This window comes from Castanea sativa, chromosome 7 (assembly GCF_040712315.1).
Source record: "Castanea sativa cultivar Marrone di Chiusa Pesio chromosome 7, ASM4071231v1".
Lineage (NCBI taxonomy): Eukaryota > Viridiplantae > Streptophyta > Magnoliopsida > Fagales > Fagaceae > Castanea > Castanea sativa.
The window spans coordinates 44664154-44671290 of record NC_134019.1 but is presented as its reverse complement, the minus strand read 5'-3'; the positions used below and the strand labels follow the sequence as shown (position 1 = coordinate 44671290).

Genomic DNA, 7137 nt, shown 5'->3' with positions numbered 1-7137 from the left:
TTTTATTTTTTTTTTTGAGAAGTGTAAACAAAAACACCTATTTTTCATGAATATTCCATAAAAAACCTGTCTTCAATCAGCCAACTAGACAGTATAATCACTATTTGCCTGCTTGGTTAGTGGTTAACTACTCGAGTAAGAGTAATGATAAAGTCACCAATTATTTTACAACTTTTTTATAAATTATCAGTTAACTTCTTATTGATTCTCATCTGGGCCTACTAGTAATACCACTTTTTTATTTAATAATTGTTAGAATATAGCTTAGTCTAGCATACCATAGGTCAATATTTTATAAACTCTTGTTTAATACCTAATGCAGAATATAACGTAGTCCCACATTGTAAAAAAAGAATATAACGTAGTCCCACATTGTAAAGATGATAAAGCAAATAATCGGGGACTCTTAATTATAAGGTGCAATAACCAAATGGTTAAACACATGGAGCCGTGTGGTGACCACAAAGCAAACTATTTTTTCGCCTTTTACTAAAGAATACCGTGTGCTTGCCACTTATAGCGGCGTACATTAATTTTTGAAGGGGTTAACCTAAACCCCTGACCAAGTTTAGTTAAAGTTATATGTCATGGCATGTATTTTTTTTCTATTAAGCCAATCATCACCTACGTATGAATAGTACTTTTCTCAAATAAACCTACGTATGAATAGTACTTTTCTAGAGTCACAATAAAATACACCATTTTTGTCATAACTCACTACGTGATGAATGTGTGAATCCACATAAATCTACTACTTTTTCTCTATCAATCACAACTCATGTTATATGGTTAGTTATAGCAAAAGTAGTGTAATTTGTTTTAATCCTATCATTTTTCATAAATAACTAAAGGAAAGATGGGACCTGATTGTCCTTATAAGTTGTTCAGTCTATTAATTACAAAGTAAAGATACTTTAAAGTTATATCTAAATTGAGGGAATCATTTCTTGTGTTACCAAATCCTATTTACAATAAAAGATCTTTCATTTCCCCCACTTGGTCAATATTAGGGGTTTTGTTTTTCTATAACTCTTACATTCTTTGAATTATGAGTCAGATTATATTCCGTTAGCTAAAGTAACCCAGGTGAGACGAAATTAATTGAGGGATAGAGCTATATCTAAAGTTTGAGAGTCATCCTATATCGGAGAGGTGAGGTAGATTAAGTTTAATTAATTTGATAGGTAGCTATATGTAAAGAAGAGTTGCACAATATTGTAAAATATCACTGATGATGCTAAAATCGTCAATCGAGGTGGTCGTCCAAACGGAAGATAACTCAATATCGTCAAAAGGCCTGCAAGAGAGAAAGGATTCAAACTAGAAGGATCACTGGTGTGGTGCCAAACACCAAGCCTCTGATGATTAAGTCAGATGACTTAAAAGAATAACTAAGAGCTCTGTTTGTGTTATGAGTGTGAAATAAAAGGTGAATTTGTACCTTTCCTTGGGGTTTGGTACGGCCTATATATATGGCTTTTCCTACTAGCCGTTGGTGTCATTTGATTTCATTCTTGTAACATCCTTGAGTGGTTTGAATGAGGGGATCCGGTATCTCTCCCAACGGCCATGTTGTCTACATTCATTGGTGTGTAACGGCATTCCATTTATCATGATTTTAATGGTGCTTCTCTTAGTCTAGCGTGGATTTGCCTGGACGAAGGAAATTTATTGGGTTCATCAATCACCTTTGTAGTTGGGTCTATATGATGCAGAATATGAGGTTCTAACAGAGTAAGTGTATTGCTATTGAAAGCTATTAGCCTTGGGTTTGGCCCTGTCCTTCGAAAATTTATTAAAGCCTTCTATGTAAAAAAAGGAACTCTGGCCTTTGATGAAATGAAATCTGTGTGTTTGACAATTAGGATTTTGGGTCGCAAGTTTATGGCACTTGATGCACACAATCTCTCAGCACATTTTCACCAATTGCAGGTTGTTCACGCATTAAGCTTCTTGAAGTCGATACATTTGATCTCCATTGCTTCCAATCACTCACTGAAATGGTACATTTCAATGTTAAGTTATCACCCTTGAACATATGAAATAAAACTATGACTTGGATACAAGAAGCTAAGCATAGTTATTGCTAATATGTATGTTGCTAATCTAATAAGAGCCTCATCCAATCGTTGATGGGTGCATATCAGTGTGTCATATTTTTGTTACTCAAATAATAATGAATAGAACAACAAATGAAAGGACATGCAAAACCATCCTTGGATTAAAAAAAAAAAAAGAAAAAAAAAACAGAAGAAGAAGAAGGAAGAAACCATTAATACATAATAAAGCACTAAACATTACTAGTGTGCAAAATTGATAGGAATTATCCTGAAGACGTGCATTGGGCTCTCTCTCTATAATCCTGATTCAGCATCACTATCGAGAGTGACGAAGGCAGATTCCAAAGTAGAAGTACAGCTACCCACAGAAGATGAAGATGATGCCTGGTTAGCCTCGGAGGAATTAGAATGCAGCATGTGGATGTAGTCCCGGTCCTGATCAGATTTTGAGGTCAAATTTGATTTTGAGTCAAGAATGCTGGTGTCTTGAGCATCATCGAGTTCGGGCTCAAGCTCAGGCTCAGGGTGCAACCGTCTACCCTACACAAAATTTTGGTCGTCATCCAAGTTGTCTCTCTCGTTATCCCAAAGCCATGTTCTGAAACAACGTTGTAATGATGATAAACAAATTAGCACCCCTTCTTTTCTGTCCTGCCCCCATACTTTTCAAATATAGTTTGAGATAGCAAGCAACGCAACCAGTCATGGGACACCTTTATAGTGCAACTCCTGATAAGGGATTTATGGAATTGTACCTGCTTCACTAAATTCTTCTTATTGTCCCCAAGTAGCAGCCGAACCAAGAAGCAACCTTTTTTCTTACATTTTTTTCCAGATAATTGCATGTTTCCATGATAAATCGTAAAACACCTCAACAATGGAGTTGCGCACCAAATGTTTCTCCTTCTCCCACAAAAGGAGGTCCTCCTTTTCCTCCTCCTACTCCTCCTCCTCCACCATCTCCAACTTTTCTTCCTTTTCCTCCTCCTCTTCATCCTCCTCCTCCATCTTAGACTCCTCCTCCTCCTCGTCTTCCTCCTCCAACATTGGAATGATTTTCAGCATATCTGTTCAATTTACTAATGAACAAACAAAAAGAAGAATTGCAGCTGCACCTCTTGACAAACATTCAGAATTGTAATTTGAGATGACTTCATAAGATGATCAAGCGAACAATCTGCCCCAGAAAATGAAAAGCCTCTGTTGCTTCTTTTAGGCATCTGTTTTTCTCATCACGACACCAGTACCACATCAAAGAATTTCAAACATCCAACAGATAAGTATTAGACATCTCCTAACTTCAAACTAATGCAAACCAATTAGACATGACAGGCACATGCATTAACCTCTCCAAACATGTTTAGCTTCTCGCGAACATCTTTTATCAACTCTGCAACATCGCCCTCCCATCTGAAGAACTCCAACTCCCTTCCTTCTAGGAGCTTCTCAGAAACCTAAAGACAACAAATCAACAAGAAAGTGCTGTAATGATAGTTTGATACACATGCTTGAAAAAAATATAAACATTTGAAGAGCTTTAATTTTTCTTGATGGGTCCAAATAGGGAAAAGTTTTATATAGGCCATCGACCATCCACCCATCCAGGGACATCCAATGAAAGAATAACCATACATTGTCCAAAATTATTGCAAGTGCTTAGGGCTCAATAAATGAGTGTTGCTTAAAATTTGTGATAAATGTAATAAGAAAATAACACAGAAATCACACAAATACACACAAGTTAATCTATGTGTCCGTGCCATGTCTTTAAAGAAACCAACTTCATTTCAACTTTAAACTTGAATCATCTACATATACATGTTGGGGCATCACGCTGAGACTAAGGCTTGATTGTTATTATTGTTGTTGTTGTTGTATCATTTCCAAATAGTAAATAAATTAATGTAAGAGGATATTTTCCAAATCATAAAACACGATACAGCATCAAATTGCTGAAGCAGCATGGTCAAGAATATAAAATCACGCATGCCTGCCTTGCTATCACTTGACCTCCTGCTATATGCGAAAAATACATATTGTAGAAATGGCACATGAACAATACTCTTCTCTGAAAGTTCCCCCAAATACCTGGCATAAGAAATTCCCGGACCGCTAGGTTCAGGAATCACAAACCCCTGCTACCCAAGCCACTCTAAATCTTATTCAAGAGCTTCTGATCGTTCCAATCCTGTTTTTCTGAGATAGGCATCTGTAATAAAATAATAAAATCCCACACATTATATTCTCACAGAAACCACCAACTCTTATTTTCTTGCATCAACATTTTCCCACAAAATTTTTTTTTTCCATCAATGAGTTTAAATACACGATTGGTTCCTAAAGTTTAGCTCATAAACATTTTTAGTGCATTAACGACATTGACAAACTAAAATCTGACACGTCATCATTATATTAGACACATTAGAGATTAAAAATGATCACTTAAAATTTTTGTTAAGAACTAAAATTAATCAATTTAAGTTTTTTAGGAACTAAAAATGATTACTTTAATGCTTTGTTTGTTTTGTAGCATTTTCTGTATTTTCCAGTATTTGGACAATCTCAATAAGATGGAATATGTTTTCCGCGCGAATATCGTTTTCCAAAACTACAAATGCTTAAGAAACCACCATAAATAAACTACCAGCCACAAATGATTTCCAGCTCATTTTCAAGGTCAATGTCTAATTTTCTAATTTCAGGAAATCATGTGGAAAAAATGAGTTTATGAGAGTTTGTAAGAGAATGGAAGCCAAACTAGAATTAAAGAGAGGTTAGGGGACCATGCTTAAATTTCTAAGGAGGTGCTACTGGAGTGCTTGGGTCATTTACCATGTTTGGAAGCTTCAAATAAGAAAAGAAATCAAAGAGGCATAATCAGAAAAGGAAAAATCAGATTTGAGCACTAATCAGTATTTTGGGCGTATCTATCTCCTCAAAAATCCAATTGACTCAAGGTCAGATGGGTTGGAACCGTGACTTAATTATCTACAACTTTTCAGTTTTGGGTTTTTCGACACAAGCTATTTCTGTCGAGACTTGGGAAATCAAAAATTTCGGATCTGATTTTTGGCCCATTTTGAAATATTTGTATAGGGTTTCTTTTCTCACAACCCTAGACATATATAAGACTTATTTTAAAGGCCGTCATGCAGGCATATAGCAACCTAGTTCATCATTCTCTTTGAAGAAGCTACTGCGTCTTTACGACAAGGGTTTTGTAACCAATGAGCTTCCTGATCTTCATTGTTGATAAAGTGAAGAACTTTGTGACCAACATCTTCTTCAAGTTGGTGAAGTTAGTCATGTACTAGGATCTGTGCATCATTGGTTAGTCATGTATTGGGATTCGTGCATTGAACAAAAAGATTGCCTCTACAATACAAGTCCAATTGAGTATTGGGGTAAAGGTTCAACTATAGGTTGGTATTTTGGGATAGGCCAAAGGGTTTGGTAAGATTCCTTATACTTGTAACCGCTTGTGATTGATTATAGTGAATTCTTGAGAGTGATGACCTTAAATACACCCGATGGGGTTTTGCCTCGATGGTTTTCCAATTCGTAAACAACTTACCTATGTCAAATTTAATTTTTGTTGCATTTAGTTATTTGGTGATTTGTTTTTGCTACCACACTATTGCATGTAATTTGACTAATTAATTTGTAAGGGATTAATTTATTTTAACCCAACAAGTGGTATTAGAGCAGGCACACTCTGATTAGGTTTAATCATTGCTGTGCGATCCATTGACCCCTGTTTGTCATGGATAGAGGATAGTCTCTTATTATACCTCCTTTATTTGATGACACTAATTAACTATGCATACCGGAAAGTAGGCATGAGAACTTTCTTGCAGTCTTTAGATGAGAAAGTGCGGCAAGCTGTAAAGATTGGCTGGACTAAACCAAAGGAAGCACCAGCTAATTGGGATGATGCAAAGATCAAAGTGGCAAACTTCAACAGAAAAGGATTGAACACCATTTTCAGTGCTGTCACGAATGAGGAGTTTAAAAAAATATTCTCGATTGAAACTGCAAAGGAAGCATGGACCATTCTCCAGACGAGAGTAGTTGACTTCACTCACTGCAATGCAAGAGCAATCAAAAGGCTCTAAATGACCAAAATAGTAGTGAGGAGACTGACAGCTAGGGACTCAAAAACAGCAAATCTGCTTGAAACAACAGGGTTAGGTTATGGAGTAGACGCATCGACTGGTAGAGTTGCGATCGATAGGGGAGGAGTGGCTGGTGACAGAGCAGAAGGTTTTGAAGGAGCATGAGAGTGAGAGGGTGGAGGTGGAAAATGAGTGGCCTTTGGAGACGACGATTAGGCCAGTGGCAATGCATTTGGAGACAGAGTTGGAGAAGTATGAGGCGTAGTTAATGTCGAAGTTGTAGTAGAATGAGGCACAATTGGTAATAGAGTTGGTGCAGAATGAGGCACAGTTGGTGGCTTAGCAGGAGACAATGATGGAGAGGGAGCTGGAGAGTTTGCGAATGTGGAGCCAAGAGACAATGCCAAAACCAAAACCACAAAGCTTAGGTGAGCCATTGCTCACAGCCTTACACACACAAAGAAAGAGAGAGAAAATTTTGAGGATTTTATGAGTCTGAGAAAGAGAAGAGAATGGAGGGTTACTATAAATAGAAGGGGAAGAGTTTAACGTAGGGAATTGTCAGCCATAGACGTGGGTTCTCCTTTGTGAATTGATGTGGGTCTTTTGTTACTCATACTCTTCTTCTTCTAATTCATCGTGTTCAATGAAATGAAGAAAGAAGAATGCATTGGCATTGAGTGTTGTTGTAGTTGTAGTTATAGTAGTAGAAGAGGTTGCTGCACCGTCATCTTCCATAACGACATCATTTTGGAACTCCAACAAGGGGGTGAGAGAGAGAGACAATAGTGGTTCTGAACTTCTGATTACTAATATTTTCTTGGATTACAGCAAGAAAATTTGGGCTTCAAGTTAATGGGCTTCATAGCTGTTATTGGGCTTTTTAGCTCACGGGTTATGATTACAGTGGAATTATTGGGTACCAATTACAAGTTTATATTTAAACATGTTGTAAAATTTAG

General features: G+C 36.8%; 1 non-coding gene across 1 annotated transcript; it reads left to right on the top strand.

Annotated features, from left to right (window-relative positions):
• The first annotated feature begins 446 nt into the window (after positions 1-446).
• On the top strand, positions 447-560 carry LOC142605422 (U5 spliceosomal RNA). Its single transcript, XR_012839046.1, has one exon. It is a non-coding gene; the product is annotated as a U5 spliceosomal RNA (small nuclear RNA).
• The last annotated feature ends 6577 nt before the right edge of the window (positions 561-7137 follow it).